The sequence below is a fragment of the Halichoerus grypus genome, chromosome 6 (assembly GCF_964656455.1).
Source record: "Halichoerus grypus chromosome 6, mHalGry1.hap1.1, whole genome shotgun sequence".
Lineage (NCBI taxonomy): Eukaryota > Metazoa > Chordata > Mammalia > Carnivora > Phocidae > Halichoerus > Halichoerus grypus.
Window position 1 is genome coordinate 109,434,541 of NC_135717.1, and position 19,330 is coordinate 109,453,870.

The 19,330-nt window shown below is 43.2% G+C and overlaps 1 non-coding gene across 1 annotated transcript; it reads right to left on the reverse strand.

Annotated features, from left to right (window-relative positions):
* Positions 1–12,624: 12,624 nt before the first annotated feature.
* TRNAE-CUC (transfer RNA glutamic acid (anticodon CUC)) lies at positions 12,625–12,697 on the reverse strand. Its single transcript has one exon. It is a non-coding gene; the product is annotated as a tRNA-Glu (tRNA).
* Between the last annotated feature and the right edge of the window lie 6,633 nt (positions 12,698–19,330).

Here is a 19,330-nt window from a genome sequence, read left to right on the forward strand (position 1 = left end):
AATTTTTAAAAAATTATTTCCCTATAATTCAACCTAACTTACAGCTCTCAAACCTCCATTTTACCTGGAGCAGAAAACTTTGTCTAGTCACTTCCAGGAAAACTCCATCAATTCAGAGTTCTCACCCTCTCCTTTTAATTTTTGTTACCCAGAGATTATTTCAATCATGGGGACTTGAGTAGCCATTCTGTACCATTGGTAGACAGCATCTTGTCCCCATCTCCATCTTCCTTGGTCATATGCGCCTACTACTAATATATCTGGCCAGATGTTTTTACTCTTCAGGGCCCTAACCACACTGCAGCTGCTATGAACCATGAAGGCTCCATCCTGCTCTCTGAATATCAGGGCCATTCTGCTTCACCTGCATCCTTCTTCCTTAGATGTCAGGCCTCTCAGGTCTCACTGGCCACTCTCAGCCACTTCTGCACCCCTCCTAAGGACATAGAAAACTTTCTCTATTCTTCCACACTACTTCAGAGATGAGGAAACGTGATGATTGTGGGCTGTCAACTCTTCACTATTTAAGTAAACCACTCTACCATTTTTAATCTACTGGGATTCACTTGGTACAGAGAGTCCTGAGTCTAAGAGGCTTTCTGTTTTCTCAGGCTTCACCCAAAAGCAAAGCACAAGTGCCCCTGCTCCGGAATTCCCCCCAGACTTACCTGGATTTTCCACTGTCTAACCTCTGCCAAGAACTCATCCCAGGAGGTATGGGATCCTTTCTCCAGCACCCACCAGCTCTGATTATACCCTTCCAGTCGACCTCCTACCACCAACTGATTGAGCTTATGTCTCTTTTTGAGCAGTAAAAGTGGTTATGATATATCTTTTTTTTTAAAAGATTTTATTTATTTGACAGAGAGAGACACAGTGAGAGAGGGAACACAAGCAGGGGGAGTGGGAGAAGGAGAAGCAGGCTTCCCGCTGAGCAGGGAGCCCGATGTGGGGCTCGATCCCAAGACCCTGGGATCATGACCTGAGCCGAAGGCAGACGCTTAACGACTGAGCCACCCAGGCGCCCCACGGTATATCTTTTTAAAAATAAATTTCAGCGGTGCCTGGGTGGCTCAGACTCTTGATTTCGGCTCAGGTCATGATTTCAGGGTTGTGAGATCAAGCCCGGTGTCAGGCTCTGCACTGCGCGCACAGTCTGCTTGGGATTCTCTCCCTCTGCCCCTCCCCCAGCTCGAGCTCTCTCTTTCTCTAAAATAAATAAATAAAATCTTTAAAAAAAAAAAATAATAGGGCTGCCTGGGTGGCTCAGTTAGTTAAGCAACTGCCTTCGGCTCAGGTCATGATCCCAGGGTCCTGGGATTGAGCCCTGCATTGCGCTCCCTGCTCCACGGGAAGCCTGCTTCTCCCTCTCCCACTCCCCCTGCTTGTGTTACCTCTCTCGCTGTCTCTCTCTCTGTGTCAACTAAATAAATAAAATTTAAAAATAATAATAATAATAAATTTCAGCAACTCCAAATAATTTGGATAATATACGTTGGTCATTCATTTATTCATTTATTAGTTTATCACTGAATATCTACTATTGTATCAAATATGTCCTTAGCACTTAGGCTACATCAAGGAACAAAACATTAAAAAAAAAAATCTCTACAGGAGCAACTGGTGGCTCAGTCAGTTGATGGTCCAACTCTTGTTTTCAGCTCAGGTCATGACCTCAGAATCATGGGATCCAGCCCTGTGTCAGGCCTGTGCCAGGTACAGAGTCTGCTTGGAATTCTCTCCCTGTCCTTTCTCCTCCACTAACTCGCACTCAGTCTCTCTCTCTCTCTCTCTCTAAAATAAATTTTAAAAATCTTAAAAAAAATTTTTTTAGATAAAATTTTTAAAAATTTTAGAAAATATCTGTACTCACAAAACTCCTCCCTTTAACAGGGGAGGAGATAGTCTATAAATAATAAGTGCAAAATTGATCATATTATTATATTTAGCATATTATAAATGCCATAAGACTGCATAATAGAATATTAGAAGATGACACATGCAATGGAAAAATAATCCCAGTGCTAGAGGCTGAATGCAAACCAATAAATTGGGTTCTGTGGGCATGGGCCCCTGCCCCAGTGTTTTCTAAAAGCTCAAGTAATTCTAATGTGCAGACTTAGAACCACTGCCCCTGTCTGTGGAAATTATCACTATTGCTCTGTGGGGGTTCTTTGTTTTTTCTTATTAATTCATTTCTTCATTCATCAATAAATAGATGTTTATTTATTTATTTAAATATTGATGTATTTACGTATGTTGATTTAAATATTTATTTATTAAAATATAGTGCTCCATTTTCCAGCCTTGTTCTAAACACCAGGGACACAACAATGAAGAAAAGAGACAAGGTCCTTCCTTGCTCTCACACTGCTCCTTTCATGCTTTCTCCTTTCATCATTTCATTTAATTCTCACAACACAGTCATGCAGTGATCATTATTAGCCCCACTTCACAGGTGAGGGAACTGAGCCTTCATCAAGTTAACAAACTTGCCCACAGTCATACAGCTACTACATGACAGACCTAGGACTCATATCCAGGTCTGAAAAAACCAAAAGATCATGTTCTTATAACCTCTCTCAGGGCATTTCCCAGTGAAAGGCCCTTATTCATGCTTCTCTCCATCTTATTTTCACTACTTCATGATGGAGCAGTTTCATGATATAATTTAATGGAATTAAATTTGAACAGCTCAAAATTGCATAATTGATTACATCCATTTCCATCACAAATTACTAATTTGATTCACACCTGCTGATGTGACACCTGGAGGAAGGGAGTCAATATGGGTGGGTGGTTAGGGCTTACTGGTCTACAATAGATGTGCTAATTGCATAAAATAAATGTTATTTAAGAATCTCCAGTGGGCTCTGATTAGGCAGGCCACATGGCTATCATCAGCTTACCTGTTGGACACCTAGAAATTATTGTAATCAGCCTAGTAAATTCTGAAATTAATTTTCATTAAATCTCCCTATCTGAGAGCTACATTGAGGATATCTCAATGTGTCATATGAGATATCCTCAATGGTATCTCTCATACACAGAGACATGTATCTCATATGATATGAGATATCATATATGACATATTTATATAAATTATAAATTTTTATCAGCATTTCACATTCAGTACAATTGTGAGTTATTTTAAAAGATATATGCTATTGTGGGCTGCATTGTGTTCCCCCAAAACTCAAATGTTCAAGCACTGACACCCAGGACCTCTGAATGTGACTGTATTTGGACACAGAGCCTTCTAAAGAGGTGACTGAATTAAAATGAAGCCATTAGGGCATCCAATATAACTGGAGTTCATCACAGGAAGAGAAAAATTTAGACATCCAGAGAAATATCAGGGATGCATATACATAGAGGAAAGAGCATATGAGGACACAGCAAGAAGGTGGCAGCTGCAAGCCCAGGAGAGAGCCTCAGAAGAAACCAAACTAGTCTCTACCTTGATCTTGGACTTCTAGCCTCCAAACTCTGACAAAACAAATGAGTGCTGTTTAAGCCACCCAGTCTGTAGTATTCTGTTGTGGAAGCTGTAGCAAACTAAAGCTAATACACATGTACACTACGTTCAACTTAACAAATAACTACCTCTGTCTGACATAAAAGCATACTGCTGGGGATGTCATGGACCCTTTCGTCAAGGAACTTAGGGTCTCAGACACACACCTAGATGAGACAATTAGAGAATAATAGGAATCTAATAGAGGAAATAAGAGCTACCCAGAGCGGATCGAAGCCAAGACAGGTCCGCATGGATCACAGAAAGAATCGAGTTTTGAAAAGAAGGGGGGGCCTTGAGGTTGGGTGGGGTGGGAGAGAGAGGAACAATACAGAGGGTGAAGGTGTATGAGACAGTAACACACAGAAGTGAGGGGTATGTGCTTTGAAGCGGTCATTGCCACTTCCTAGATATGTGACCTTCAGCAAGTTATCTTAAGGTAGAGCTGTTAATGCACGCTTTGTGCGGTTGCGGTGAGGTTCACTGTGACAATGCCAGAGGGGCAATTTGCTGGCACGAATTAATCTTTCAGTAAGTGTAACAGGAATATGGGGGGACAGTGAGGAGAGTCTCACTCAGGGAGAAAAAAAAAAGATGCAGGCAGAGAAATAATGAATGATAAGGGATGTCTTCAGCGAGGACTGGAAACGAACCGAAATCCTCCCAGTAAGAAAGATTTTTCCCTAAAAGGAAGGTTTTGCTTCCAAACTGGCAATATTATCAGCATAATAAGAGCTAACATATGCCAAGCACTCAGGGGTGCCAGGTGCAATTTTAAGCAGTTCACAAGTATTAATTGTTTATACACGCCTAATATCCACTGACGTAGGCCTGATATTAATTATCCCTACTTTATAGATGAAGAAACTGAGGTCGGAAAAAGTGGCATAAGTAGCCCACAGTTGCAGTTGGTAACACGGCGGGGGGGGGGGGCGACGGGGGGGGGGGGGGCTTCGAGCACAGACAATTCCGCCCCAGAGCCACTATACCATACACGCATGCGTACCCATTCACATCCTGCATGTGTATCCACACTCCACTCAAAAGCATGTCCGCTGCTCCACATGAACAAGCTCTTAACATCCTCTCAACCTATTAATGAGGACACTGAGGCACAGAGAGGCGTCCTAAGTTACTTATATTATTATTATATATATATATGGCAGGCAAGTGGCAAAGCCAGAACTTGGAATCAGTCCTTCCTGATGGTGGCCCCAGGTCCTTCTCCAGCTCAGCCCTGGCTCTTTTCAAAATATGTTGAAACTGAAAACTTTCAGGAGTTTTATCTTTTTTTTTTCAGGAGAATACATACTTTACGGCCTTCCCAAAGAATTCTGTTGACTTTCACCAGACTCTGGGTACCTCCCTACGTCCTCATGTGATTATCACGAACAAAAAAACCTCTCAGACTTGGTAACTGACAAAAAAAAAAAGAAATTCCCGAAATATAAATTCTGTGACTACAGAGAGAGAAAGAAAATTTAAATACAACATTTTTATGTATGCATAATAAAAGCTAATATCAATTAAGGCCCTAATCTATGTCAAGCACATTAACTGCATTTTCTCACTTCATCGTCACACCAACCCTTAGCAATAGATCCCATGAGAGATGAGGAGACTGAGGATGAGACAGATGAAGTAACTCAGGCAAATCTAAAGGACTGCTCTTCTCCATACTTCTACTCACACTATCACCCCACTCTTGGATGCCTTACCTTCTCTCCAAATCCTAATCATGGTCCAAAGCATCAGTTCCCAAGTTCCCTGCCTCACCTGCAGCTCTTTACACCAGAATACAGGCATCATAATCACCCAGGGCGGTTGGTTAGCATGTAGACTACTGGGCCCCACCCCTAATGGAACGAATTATAATTGAGGAAAATGGGGTTTAACTCTGCACTGGCAGATTCTGAAGCTCACTAATGTTTGAGGACATTGCCTTGCACTATCCTGCATGAAATTTGTGTACTAATTACAGGTTGACCCAGAGGGTTTTTGGAGTCAGGCAAGAGTTGCACCAGCTCCAAGGAGATTTGGTTACCAACCCAGGTATCTGACATTTCTCATAAAGCAAGACATAAAAGTGTATTGGCTCTTAAGTTCGCTAACCAAAGCTGAATTATCCATAATGTGGCTCAACTGTGGAACGAGTTGAACTATGGTACTAATAACTGAAGAAACATTAAGTACAGAACACAAAGAGAAAACATGGTGGTTTGCAAAACACTTATTTCCTGGGGTTCATGTTTACTGCATATTTATGAGTCAAAGAGTATCCATACCCTTTTGGCATTCCCACTCCAGACACACAGATGTATCAGAAAGGAAAATGGGTACCAGAGATTTAAATCAAGGTCTGCAAGAAGCCACTTCTAAGAGCCAGGTGGCTAATTCAAATTAGAATACATTTTGTTTCTTTCCTGATTAAGAAGGAGGAACCCAAAAAAGACATTTTCAATAACATTTATGAAGCACTGATTTCCCTTTCTTCCTAACCTAGACATACTCTATTCACTTCAGAGATACCACCCTGAATACGAAAGTGATTAACAATGATGATTTGGAGTATTGACAGTGAAGCAACTTCTTCATCAATATTAATGAACATTTATTGAGCACCTACTATGTAAAGCGAAATAAAGATTTGAAAAATACTGAAGCCCTATGCCATGGAGACCTACAAATTTCAGTATCTGAAAGAATGATTAAGCTGAGTCCTGAGAGGACCTGGAGCATTTAGGAAGCTTCTACATTCAGTCTGGCCAAAGGGATCATAAAAATATTAAATAAATAAAAATAAAAGAAACTAGAACACAAGTCTTCCTAACTGCCTCATCAACGAGCAGGATTCAGTGAGCAGCAACGGCCTTCTCTTAGCCGCCCCTCCATCTCTCCAGAGCAACTATGGTTGCAAAAATGATTCCTTGGCCCAGTCAACGACTCCAGATAATTTGAGGGGAAAAAAAATCCATGCATCCTCTATTACATTACTTTTTTAGTATCTGTTAAGAAAGTGCATATTGTTGGGGTGCCTGGGTGGCTCAGTCAGTTAAGCGTCTGCCTTCGGCTCAGGGCATGATCCCAGGGTTCTGGGATCGAGTCCCGCATCGGGCTTCCTGCTTGGCGGGAAACCTGCTTCTCCCTCTCCCACTCCCCCTGCTTGTGTTCCTTCTCTCGCTGTATCTCTCTCTGTCAAATAAATAAGTTAAATCTTTAAAAAAAAAAAAAAAAGTGCATATTGTTGAAAGGTACCATAAATTCAGTATTATCTTAACATTACCTTCTATTTTATTAAGCACAGCAGTATCTATATTCATATACCTAAAAGGAGTTAAAATCAATGGTTTATTTAGGCTACAGACAATGCTTGGTGCACTGGGAAATTTGAAGATCCCTGTAGTAAGGGGATCTCATGGGCCAAGAGATGTTTGAGTCCCAAAGGCTGAGATCTGTTGCCCTTGCCTATTATCTCAAAGGATTGCCTCGCAGACTCCTTGCCTTAACTGCTCTTTGAAAGGAGGTCCCTAGTGCCCCAGTGAAAGGCAGGGAGGTCACACCTGTTAGGATATGGGAAGGCTTCCAGCAAACTCGGGCTTCTGCAGATGGTTTACAGCAGCAGTTCTGAAAGCTGTCAGGGTCTTCACAGTGTTGAGAATTGGGGACTGAGCCTAGGTTGTCCCAGAACAGCTCTTTCATTCTCTCTGAAGATCTGATTTCACCTCAGAGGATATCCTGACTGCCATGCAGCATGGTGGGTAGTCAAAGGATAAAGCAAAAAAAAAAAAAAAAACAGCATTGTCAAGCAGGTCATAAATGTCCAATTCTCTTAAGGGAGGCAAGCATTGTCCTTAGGAATAGTTACACTATAAAAATGTAGGCGGCAGAGAAGTGGGTAAAGCAGATCATCCTTAAGGTTTATTTCTCAAAAGTCAAACATGATTTCAGTTTGGGGTCATCCACCAAGCATGAAGGTTGTGGATAAGAGTATTATTAATATTCCATAAATTCTTTATATAGTACTCAGTGGAAAATCATCATTTGTAATATTTATCTGGTGCTTGAATGAGAACATGCGATAATATGACAATTCAATTTTCTACTTTGACATTTCAAATATGACCAAGTCATGATAATCAATCAGTAATAGATTTATCATCTACATGAAGCCAATTATGCGCCAATAATCAGTGAAATTTCGAACTTGTAACCTAGACCCATGTGCAGTGGCGACAGGGAAGGTGGAGACATTTGCTGTAATTATGTTGTTATTGCTTCTAACAAAATGTTTTATAACTGAAAGGGCAGGCAGTGCTTTTAAAACCTCCATTCCAGTCTGGCTCTTTATTACAAATTGCCTTTTGAATCATAAGCTTTTTAGCAGGGCAGTAGAAGATGCAGTCATCATAGGGCAGCATGAGTAGACGGCTTTGGAATCAGACAGATGTGGTTCAAATCCCAGCTCTGCATACATTAACTCAGTAACCTCAGGCAAGTGATTTACACACTCTAAACCTCAGTCTTCCCATCTATAAAGGGGAGGTAATAATTACCTCACAAGGTTGAATAAGGATTCACCATGACATAGGGCACACTGGTGTTCAACAAACGAGCTATCATTATAACCATAAGCCTATAACCAAAGCCTAAAGGTTTAGGTCATGTTTTTTAAAAGAATAATTTTAAAACTTTCTATATAAGTGAACCAATGTTAATAGAAGAGAAACATTTAAAACATAGCACTCATTATAATCAAGTATCTTTTAAAATATTCTGATTACCAGACAACAATTATATGCACTATTTTAATAATACCATAAAATGGTTTTACTTTGTTCTTTGTTTATTGCATTCTGAAATCCCGTGTGAGAATTACAGGCATATAAACCAGAGCTATTAAGAATGCCTGCAGAAGGCACATACTGATGCATTGTTTAGCCTGCAGCTTGTCTTTGGAAGAGAGAAACCCAAACGGCTGCTTCTTTCAAATATTACCCAGGTATATACTGTTCATTTGAGATCATCGAAATAGTGCGTTTGTGTATGTGCATGCACACATGTGTGCGTGCATTTTCACTCAACTTTCCATGACACCTGATGGGTACTTTTCTTCCCTTATGAGACAGTTAAGAATACTGTCTAGGACTAGGATGGATATGGAGGTAGCCAACATGCTTGGGATATGTCACTGTAGGAATCTTCCCACAAACCTCTTCTATGGTCCCAACAGTGGGCCTAAGACCTCACAGAGCTACAGAGTTGATGCCAGGGATCCCTGAACCAGTATGAGCACCATGTGCAGAATCCAGAAAGCACATCATCACAAAGAACATGTGTTTCTGCCACCTCAAAAGGTAGGAGCTTAAAACCAAATGTATTCTCTCCCATAACTCTGTGGGTTGACTGGTGGTTCCATTGCTCTGCATGGTGTCAGCTGGAGTGCCAGATGGCTGCAGTCATCTGGGGACTTGACTGGGCTGGAGCATCCCAGAAGGCTCACTTACATGACTGCCTGTTAATGGGTCTTGGCCAGGAGCTCAGCTGAGGCTACCAACGAAAACACCCACATGTGGACTCCACATGTAGACTGAGTTTCTTAGGGTTTGGTGGTTGGGCTGCAAAAGGTAGCACCCAAAAATGGGAGCACGACAAAAAACTGGATGGAAGCAGCAAGCTTCTAATGGCTTTGCCTTGGAAACCACCCAGTGTCATTTCCACCTCATTCTCTTGGCCCAACCACTCCCAGGGCTAGCCTAATTTAAGGGCAAGGCAATTAGACTTTACTTCTTGATGGGAATACTGCCATTTTTCAAGTGTCTTTCAATGTGTAATTGATAAAATACAAATTAATTGAAGGCATATTGAATTATTGGTAAATTGTAGCCACTAATTATCTTTTCAATAAACTCATAAAAATGTAGACTCTATCAAGATGATTAAGAATTCAAGCTCTGCAGTAAGACAGGGTTGAATTTAAATCCCTCTGTCTACTGGTTGCAGAGCCTTGAGAAGATCATGGGGCCTCAATTTCTCTACCTCTAAACGGGTGATAGAGGAGGACTTCACCGTGTGGCTCCAAGGATTGCACAAGAAAATGCAGAGCAGACGTTTCGCACTCGGCAGCAGTTCACTCGGTCATTACTGCAATCCCAGGAAGCGCTGCTCTAGCTAACTCCACCTCCCTCTCTGGCCCCCTCCCCCGGCCCCCAGCCCTTCCCTCACTTCACCGTATATTATATTTGAATGGGTGATTGCTACGATGCCGGACACCTGTGCTGTAGCTGGAAGTGTCTATAGCGGGAAACTCACTGGAAAGACATATTTTAATACTGGTTTATGCAAAAGATGCATTAATGTCAAATATAACTTAAGGGGAAAGACGCTGCTAGAAGAAAAGGATAAAATGAAAAAGTACTCTTATTACAATAAAAAAAAAATTGTTTAATTCTCAAAAGCCCACCCCCTGACAAGCCGAGAGGCAAGTCCTGCATATGAATCTTACATGGGAGGTTGGTTCTGGTCCACTTGCCGCATTTCTTGGGACAAAACTGACCAAGAGGCAGAAGCAGGCTCTATCCCGCAATGAGCTAAAAGCAGTACCCGCGTGCACAGAGGGAGATGCATTCCCAAGCCAAGGAAAGCAGGAGCAGGAGGGCCCATAGGCCAACACTGAGCAGATGACCGGAAACCAAAAGAACTTCTGAAACCAGCCTGTGCAATTATTTTAACAAAGGCAGATTACATAAATGGAAGGCAGGAAACGAACTGAGTAGAAGCCAAAGGTCAAATCCCAGAAGTATTGGAAGTTCACGAAAAGAATTGTGCCAGGTTCCTTGGGGCTGTCTTCCTCACTGCCTGTTCTAAGCCACTGTTTCTCACCTGGGGTAGAAAAACCGCACAGTACGGCTTCTGACCCAAGCTTAGTCCGATCAAATCCAAGCATAGCCCAGCGAGTTCATGGTAAACTGAGAGCTCAACACAGATTTTAAAGTGGAAATTTTGCTACATTTAAATATTTTATGGGAAGAAGGAAAGGGAGCTCTCTAGCTCTGAACTATGCCATGACTATCTCATGAAGAAGTGAACCAGGCCAGCAAGCATAATGCACGAGGTTTCTCTCCCAGAACCAGAAGCCAACAAGAGTTAGGTACATGAGGTGAGCCATGGAATCAGCTCTATAAAGCATTCAGGAGACTCTGAGGGCAAAGATATTTCTGAAAGTTCAACGGGCAGGACCTCTCTCTAGGTGACACAGCCCTGGCATGTGATGGGCAAAATAAGGTTCTAACAAAGCTCTCCTGGTGTCCCCAGTATAACACTTTTACAAAAGGCTGACAGAAAGATCTTCCTACCTCTGCATTCCACGCTATAGTAGATGTTGTTATATATTAGGACCACTTAGACTCCCCCTAAGATTTTCACAACATATTGCAGTGTTTGTGGTACTGTTGAAAGCAACTTTTATATGCTTACCCTTTCTTAATTTATAAGCTAGAAAGGATGCCATCATCCAACATCCCTGGTGGTGCATTTCACATTCTAGTTAGTGCCACCCAACAAGAAACCGCTTTCTAGGACTGCCAAGTCCCTCAGAGAATCTCCCCAGTACCCCAAAAGCCTCGGCAGCCATCTAATCTCGACTTTGATGTGAATTGCTTATATATTTTTGTTTAAACTCAAGAGATTGTAGTTGGATGAATGGGTGGCTCAAATGAATCTCAGGGCTTTTTGCCCTTTTCCAAAAATTCTCATTGGCCAGACTCTATATTCATTGAATAGAAGGGGACCTACCTTCTGTAATCGGTGATACAAGCCTGCCAGTAATCCTTTGATGATATTCAAATGATTGTCCCCCACCTTCAGGCAGCCATTCGTTACCTAAAACCATGATATCAGAGAACATTAGGTTTATCTCTCATAGAATTAAATTCCGCTGACAACACCCTGCCAACTACTTGCATTTAAATGTACACTTAATTGGATGGGAGGTTAGCCAGGCAAAGGTGGCAGATCGGCGGCCACCAGGCCATGTGGAATTGACTGTCACTCATTAAAGTTATCCTTAAGATAAAGATTTAAATCTATTTCATTTCCCTGCTTGGTATCACCAAAGTAAATAGGACTAAGACACGGGAATTAAAGGAGATTTTCCAGCCAAGAACATTGACAGCTGTAATATAATCAGTTTCTAAGATTTATAATGCTATTGACTTTTCTTTTGCATCATAAATTTCACTGCTGACTCTCTGCCGGGGTTTTATTATAATATCATATCATATTAGGGAGATCAGCTTTGCTGGTGACGAATGAAAATCACTGATATGAAAAAATCCCCATTATCAGCTCATCACCTAATCATATTAGCATCTTTGTATCCTATTATCAACTTTTTTATATAAAATAACATTTCCTAATGACGGGGATTTCACTAATGCTATATGAGTGGTACTAATATCATTCGAGAGTTCTCACCATGCATATCCTACTTGAAAGCAGAGTATATTTGTTTTCTACACAGACTTTGAAAACCGCAAATGGTGTCTAGAAATTCAGGCAAAAAATGATGCTTTGTGGAAAAGCTATCCTCTTGATTAGCATTGAGGGCTCTTCACAATTTGGTGACAACCTTCAATTAATAGCCTGATGACTCACAACATTTGAAGGTAGTTACAGCGGATAGAAAAGATGGCAATCTGCTAACCTACCAATGCAAAGTAGAACATACCTAATTTCTTTAGTTTTTGCGCATCCTATTCTCAAAGTCAAACTGGGGTAAAGTTCAGCTGAGTTAACTATTACCCAATACTGACTGCTCACCAGTGCCACTGAATAAGAGATTTTTACCTATTTCTTTTTCTTTAATGTCGTCTTATTTTTTTTTTTAAAGATTTTATTTATTTATTTGACAGAGAGACACAGCGAGAGAGGGAACACAAGCAGGGGGAGTGGGAGAGGGAGAAGCAGGCTTCCCGCCGAGCAGGGAGCCCGATGTGGGGCTTGATCCCAGGACCCTGTGATCATGACCTGAGCCGAAGGCAGACGCTTAACAACTGAGCCACCCAGGCGCCCCGTAATGTCGTCTTATTTTATTTTTTAAGGAGGCTCCCTGCCCAGCGTGGGGCTTGAACTCACGACCCTGAGATCGAGAGTCACATGCTCTCCTGACTGAGCCAGCCAGGTGCCCCAACCTATTCCTTAGCAAACTCATCACTTTCTTAAATTGGCTGAAACTGGCAAAGGGAAAACACAGCATTTCTAAAATTCATTTTTTTTTTTAATGTGATCGAGTCATTGGAGTTTGTGCAGTCACCTCAGCGATTCAGGATGACAACCAGTCAATGCAGTGAGAAAATCAATTTTATCAGCTCATTGAACTGAACCGATGCCTGTGGACACATTCAAATCAAAGGCCCTCCGTGGCTTCCCGGTGCCGCTGTGGTAGCTGCTTCTCTCTCGCCACAGCAAGGCAAGGGTCTCGCGCAGCCCCAATCTCCACAGGAGGGAGACCCCGGCTCTCTCGGGTATTTTGAGGTCCCCCTGGCATCTGGCACTGAACTGGAAGACACTTGCTAGGCAGCACCAAATACCAATCCGGCCAGCTGCAGCCCCAGGGCTCCCTCGTCGAATTCCCTGGCTCACCTGCTCATTCACTCAACATTGGCTTTTGCGGCTGCTCTGAAGGTATCCTCCCAATGTTCCACAAGCTGACAGGCACAGCCACTCCTCTCCAGCATTTCTTCCAGGGAGCTTATTTCCTAGGTCCTCCTTATAGAGCCTCCTACCTCCAGGGTCAGCCATGGGATGCCAGAACTCCAGAGTGGTTGAACAGCTTGCCTCCTCCGTGCACCCTCCCTACATGCCTCTAGAGGAAACAGAAGTCCTTAAAACAGAGGGGCCACGTCCTTATAAGCCATGCAATGAATAGCAGATCACGGGTTTCTTAAATATCAAATCGCTGGACTAATTAATTTAAAACAGTGGCTCTCAAACTTTAGTTGGCATTTTTTTTAATCACCTGAAATCTTTTTAAAATATGGATTCCTGGAGTCACACACACACACACATACACCCCATTCTTATTTAATAGCTCCTGGATTGTGTGCAGGTACCTACATTTTTAACAAGTACCCTAGGTGATGTGCTTCTATGGGAAGTAGCAGTTGTCTTCCACTGATCTTGTTATGGAACCTGGACTGGATCGCTGGACGGAAGAACCAAGCAACCAAGCAGCACCCGGAGATCTTGGAGGACAGGAGGTTCATTTAAGGCCGGCAGGCTCAGAGGAGAGTGGTCTCCAAAGGTCTGAGCCCCGAGCACTAAGGGAGTAATTTATACACTTCTACTTCCGCATACTGGGCACTCTAGGCGCGTGCGCAAAGCGGGGCAGGGAGAAGGACCCGGATTGGCACGCGCGGGGAAACAGAGCAGAAAGAAGAACCCGGAAGAGCCCGGGGCAGGGGCTGGGACTCCCTTACTGGCTCAGGCGGCCATCTTAGGACACAGATTTGTCCTTATCAATCTGACCCATCTCTTACTTTAAAAAATTTAAAAAAAAAAAAACAATGTAAATGGTATCAGAAAATTTTTGTAAGTTGACCCATTTCAGTAGCAAGTGTCTATTTTTTTTTATTTATTTAAGACTAGGAGAATGGTCAAGCATTTAAAACATATTTCCAGTCCTGAGTTTAAGTGGAAATTAGCTGGGGAGGCACTCCTAGTCAAGGGTGTAAAGGTATTTTCACACAGAATCCCCGACAGTCTTAATAAACGTCTCCCTTCGCTTGGCTTTTTAATTCCGTCAGGCTCCACGTCTTTCCAGGCCCCTAGAAGCAGCAGAAGACACACCAAGTCGGGAGCAGTTCCCACCTTTCAGGAGAGGTGAACGGAGTCACAGAGAAGCCTAATTACAATGTCAGGCTGAAGTAGAAAATGGGAGAAAGCCAGCTTCTTGGGAAGCTGGGGAGAAGAGAGGGAGAGGAGGTTACAAATGTCATGTCTCTGCAGGTCTCTCAGCTCCTCTGAGCAAGGGCGCTTACTCCCTGTTCCCTGCTCCTGTTCCAACATATGTCTCTATCACACAGCTTTTTCCAGCAGAGTGTCCTGAATGGCTCACCTTCTCTCTGGGGCAGTAAACTCCTTCAGGGTGGCATGTAAGATCAGCAGTATTGTGGGTAGGAGGCGAACCCCGAATGCAAATCCAGACCTGCCACTTACTAGCCATGTGAGATTGGCAACTACTGTCTAAACCTCAGCTTCCACATCTGCAAAATGGACACAACAGTAACTTCTCTGGAGAAGCATCCATCTGAATTGAGATAACCCATGTAAAACACTTAGCGAACATGGCTGTTAAGTGCTCAATAAATGTTAGCGCATGGAAATTATTACTCATTTTGGGTCCCCAGGACAACTTGTGATAAATGAAATGGAGACGAGTACCTCTAATACCCATTCTACCACAGCCAGCCTCCAGCTGGGCCCCTGAGAAAGACAGAAGTCAAGGCCAGTCAAATGTTCATTGCTTCATTAATTGATTAATCGATTGATCCATGTACTTGCCACAAGCCTTATATGAAGCCACCTAACCCTGCTACCCCTGACCCAAAAACTCAGGCTGAGAGACTTCCGTGGCCTCTTCCCCCAATCTCAGCTCTTCAAGTTTCTCCATTCCTCGGAAAGAAGATGTACAAAGGACATCAAAGAAGAGAGCACCGGGCACCTGGGTGGCTCAGTTGGTTAAGCGACTGCCTTCGGCTCAGGTCATGATCCTGGAGTCCCAGGATCGAGTCCCGCATCGGGCTCCCTGCTCAGCGGGGGGTCTGCTTCTCCCTCTGACCCTCTTCCCGCTCATGCTCTCTGTCTCTCATTCTCTCTCTCTCAAATAAATAAATAAAATCTTTAAAAAAAAAAAAAAAAAAAGAAGAGAGCACCTTCCCTAAACCACACCCCCAGGAAGGGTGACCCCCAGCCTCATTTTGCTGGGGGCAAATCCTGGCATAATCATTAATAAGACACCCTCTCTCATGCACACCCAGGTGTGGATGATACATTCTGTGGTTATCCACACTCCAGGCTTTGGGGGGCAGGGGTCCCTCCAAGTCACTTGCACCTAGTTAGAAGCAGCTCAAGACTGTCCTACGATACCAGCCTCATGGGCGAACAGGGAAAAGAATCAATGAGGGAGTAGGAGAACCTCTAGAGATACCGCTGTCCTGCTCCGTCTAGAAAGCCCTGCCCTTGAGCCTCGAAGCCCAGGTGTGCCCCCAGGAAGTCTCTTCCCCGGACCTCCATGGAAACCTCTCCTCCTCAGGTGGGGAAGCCCAAGCCTCTTTAAACAGGTCTCTAAACCCTGCTCCTCACAAGGTCTCCAACCAGCACAGGAAACTAAAAATGTGAACTTTCACTTTAGAAAAAGCCTTTTTTCAGGGACTTGAAAACTAATATGGTTTTGATGATCATAACATTCTTAGGTAAGGGACAAGAACATCTAACAAACTGGTGGTTGTACCGTGGTCACAGGATATCAAAGATACAAGTCAAAAAAAAAAAAAAATCACAAAAACCACAATCAGCCATAACAACCATTCCTGACAAGCAGTTTACATCCGCAGCGTGCCTCCAGACATATGACCCCACTTCTGTCTTTCAGCAGCCCCATGAGATCAGCAGTGTTAGCCCAAAGCTTGCAAGGGAGAAAAAAAGACACTGCCGAAAGTTCAGTGATTTGCCAAGATCACATGCCATGTAAGGGGCAGACCTAGAACCTGGATCCAAGGCTTTTGATTTCAAATCGTGTGATTCTCTCCATACCATCGGTCACAGCACATTCACATGAAATTTGAATTCAATTATGCAGAAGAAAAGAGAAAAGTACAGAGAGAAGGAAAAGTCGGGGGGAACCACTTGAGTAGTGTAGGCAACATCCCTGACCCAAACTTTTAAGGCAAGCACACCATGCAGTGAGCAAATGATTTGAAACAGGGCCACACTATTCACTCAGTTTGACTCCGTTCTCAGATACTTGCATAATGAGAGCATCTCACTGAATGTGAGTCTGAGATTTAAAGGCTTGCATTTTTGGAGGCGCCTGCGTGGCTCAGACTGTTAAGAATCTGAATCTTGGGCGCCTGGGTGGCTCAGTTGGTTAAGCGACTGCCTTCGGCTCAGGTCATGATCCTGGAGTCCCTGGATCGAGTCCCGCATCGGGCTCCCTGCTCTGCAGGGAGTCCGCTTCTCCCTCTGACCCTCCCCCCTCTCATGTGCTCTCTCTCATTCTCTCTCTCTCAAATAAATAAATAAAATCTTTAAAAAAAAAAAAAAAGAATCTGAATCTTGATTTCAATTCAGGTCATGATCTCAGGGTTATGAGATCGAGCCCCGCGTCAGACTCTGCACTGGGCATGGAGCCTGCTTAAGATTCTCTCTCTCCCTCTCTTTCCTCTCTAAACAAACAAATAAATAAATAAATGCTTGCATTTTGGGACAACACAACCCCTAAACACACATGAACACAACTAGTTCATTTGGTACTCAACCCAAGGAAACAACCATATATTAGAGGTTGGAAGAAAAATCCAAGTGAGGGACAATGTCAGGCTCCCACATACTACCTTCCTCAGAGCTGTGGCACCTCCACTGCCCAGCATCATGTAGTTGAGAAAATGCTTTCACCGACCCCACCTTACCCAATCCTGTCAACATCCCTGAGAAAGGGGGAGATAGGAGAGGTGTGGTTGTCCTCATCCTACAGATGGGGCAAGATAATATTTTGAATACTACATTATGTTTTTTCTCTCTGCGTTTATGCTACAGGGAAGGAGGGGATAGAAGCAGACTCATGAAGATCAGTCCCCTGAGAGTGGGGCTTTCAGAGCTGGGCAAGGTTTTTGTGACCAAACTTGGTCCAGAAGCCACAGAGCTGCCTACCTCCAAGGCAAAGGGCTTAGGCAGTGTGGGTGTCTGGTGTAACCATGCTGGACTAAGGTTGGACTGTCCTCCCCATAGAACAAGGCATGACTGAGCTCCCTAGCTCTTGTACAACCCAAGGGAGTTGGAAGGAGCCCCAGTGAAGACTGTAAATAAGTTTCTTGCTCACCCTGGGAGACGAACACTCACAGTCATGTGTATGTTAACTTTTTGTTGTTGTTGTTGCTTTTTTTTTTTTTACTAAGACAATTTTTGGAGCAGCTTAAAGTTCACAGAATTATGAAAAAGATACAGAGATTTCTCATATATCCCCTGCCCCTACATACCCACGGTCTCCCCCATTATCAACATCCCACACCAGAGTGCTACATTTGTTACAACTGATGAATCCATACATTGACAGAGCATCATCACCCAAGTCCATAGTTTACCTTAGGGTTCATTCTTGGTGTTGTACATTCTTGGGTTTGGACAAATGTATAATAACATGAATTTTCACGGCCCTAAAAATCCTCTGTGCTTCACCTACTCATACCTTCCTCCCCCTACCCCTGGCAACCACTGATCTTTTTACTGCCACCAGAGCTTTGCCTTTTTCCAGAATGCCATATATTTGGAATCATACAGTACGTAGCCGTCTCGGTTGTCTTCTCTCACTTAGTATATGCATCTAAGTTCCCTCCATGTCTTTTCATGGCTTGAGAGCCCATTTCTTTTTAGTTCTGGATAACATTCCATTGCCTCGCCGTGCCACAGTAGATTGATCCAGTCACTCATCAAAGGACATCTTGCCTGCTTCCAAATTTTGTGTTAACTTTTTTTAAATGAAGAAATATGAAATTTCTTGCGAACCTTATTTTGTGACTGCAAACTTCTGCCCACTACATGAATGAGGAAAAACTAAGACACCAGACATCCATTAAAACACGTATTTGAAGTATAAGACCAACCCTTGTTTGGAATGAGACATTTGGTTTATTAGGCAGACTGTAGGCTAATTTGTGGTTCTCCTTTTGTTTCCTATATGGACCTCAATTGTTTAAAGTGACTTCGGGGTGCTCTCATCCAATACTGACTGACCTGATTGTCTCTAACACCATTTACCATCCTACGCATGTGATGCCAAAGCAGCTTGTGTGGCTCCTTGGAGACACACCAAAGGGGTTCCCAGGACACATAATCATTAAACAAGTTTTTGCACCCTGGTGCCAGGGCTTTTCATTAGAATATAAAAGGTAGCTCTGTGAATGTTTCCTTATCATGGAAGAGTCCATGGATATAAACTCACTTGATATTCATCTAGTCGAAAATGTCTCTTTTCCAGCCACCCCCACATGTCCTGTTCTGCTCCCATTTGGCAGCACTCTAAATTGGGGCTTTTGCTGGCTTTTTGGCACCTGAGGATTTCTTTTCTTGTTTTCAAGCTCAGCTATCCATCTAAAGGTTTCTCTTACACTTAATCCAGAGTGTCTATATGTTCAGAGCCCAAGGAGGGCTTCCCATGGCACCTCAGTTTGCCATGTTCAAGGTAATCTCCACAAAATTTCATTTATGCATTCAGCTGACATTTCTGAACACTTCTGAGGTGTCGGTCACTATGCAAGGCACAGGGGATACAAACATGAGTGAGATGAAATGCCTGTTCCCAACCTCTTCATTGTCTAGAGAAGACAACAGACAAACTCCAGGACAATGCGCCAAGTGCCTGGCATAGGCATGAACAGAAGGGAACAGGAGCGAGGAGTACCGGGCCATTGATTCTGGCAGGAACGCGGGGGGAGGCTTTGCACATGTGGTTGTGTATGATGAATGAGACCAGCCAAAATCCATCCATGATCCGCATGTCAGTGACATAAATTAAACTCGACATTTCTCATCTGAATCTGC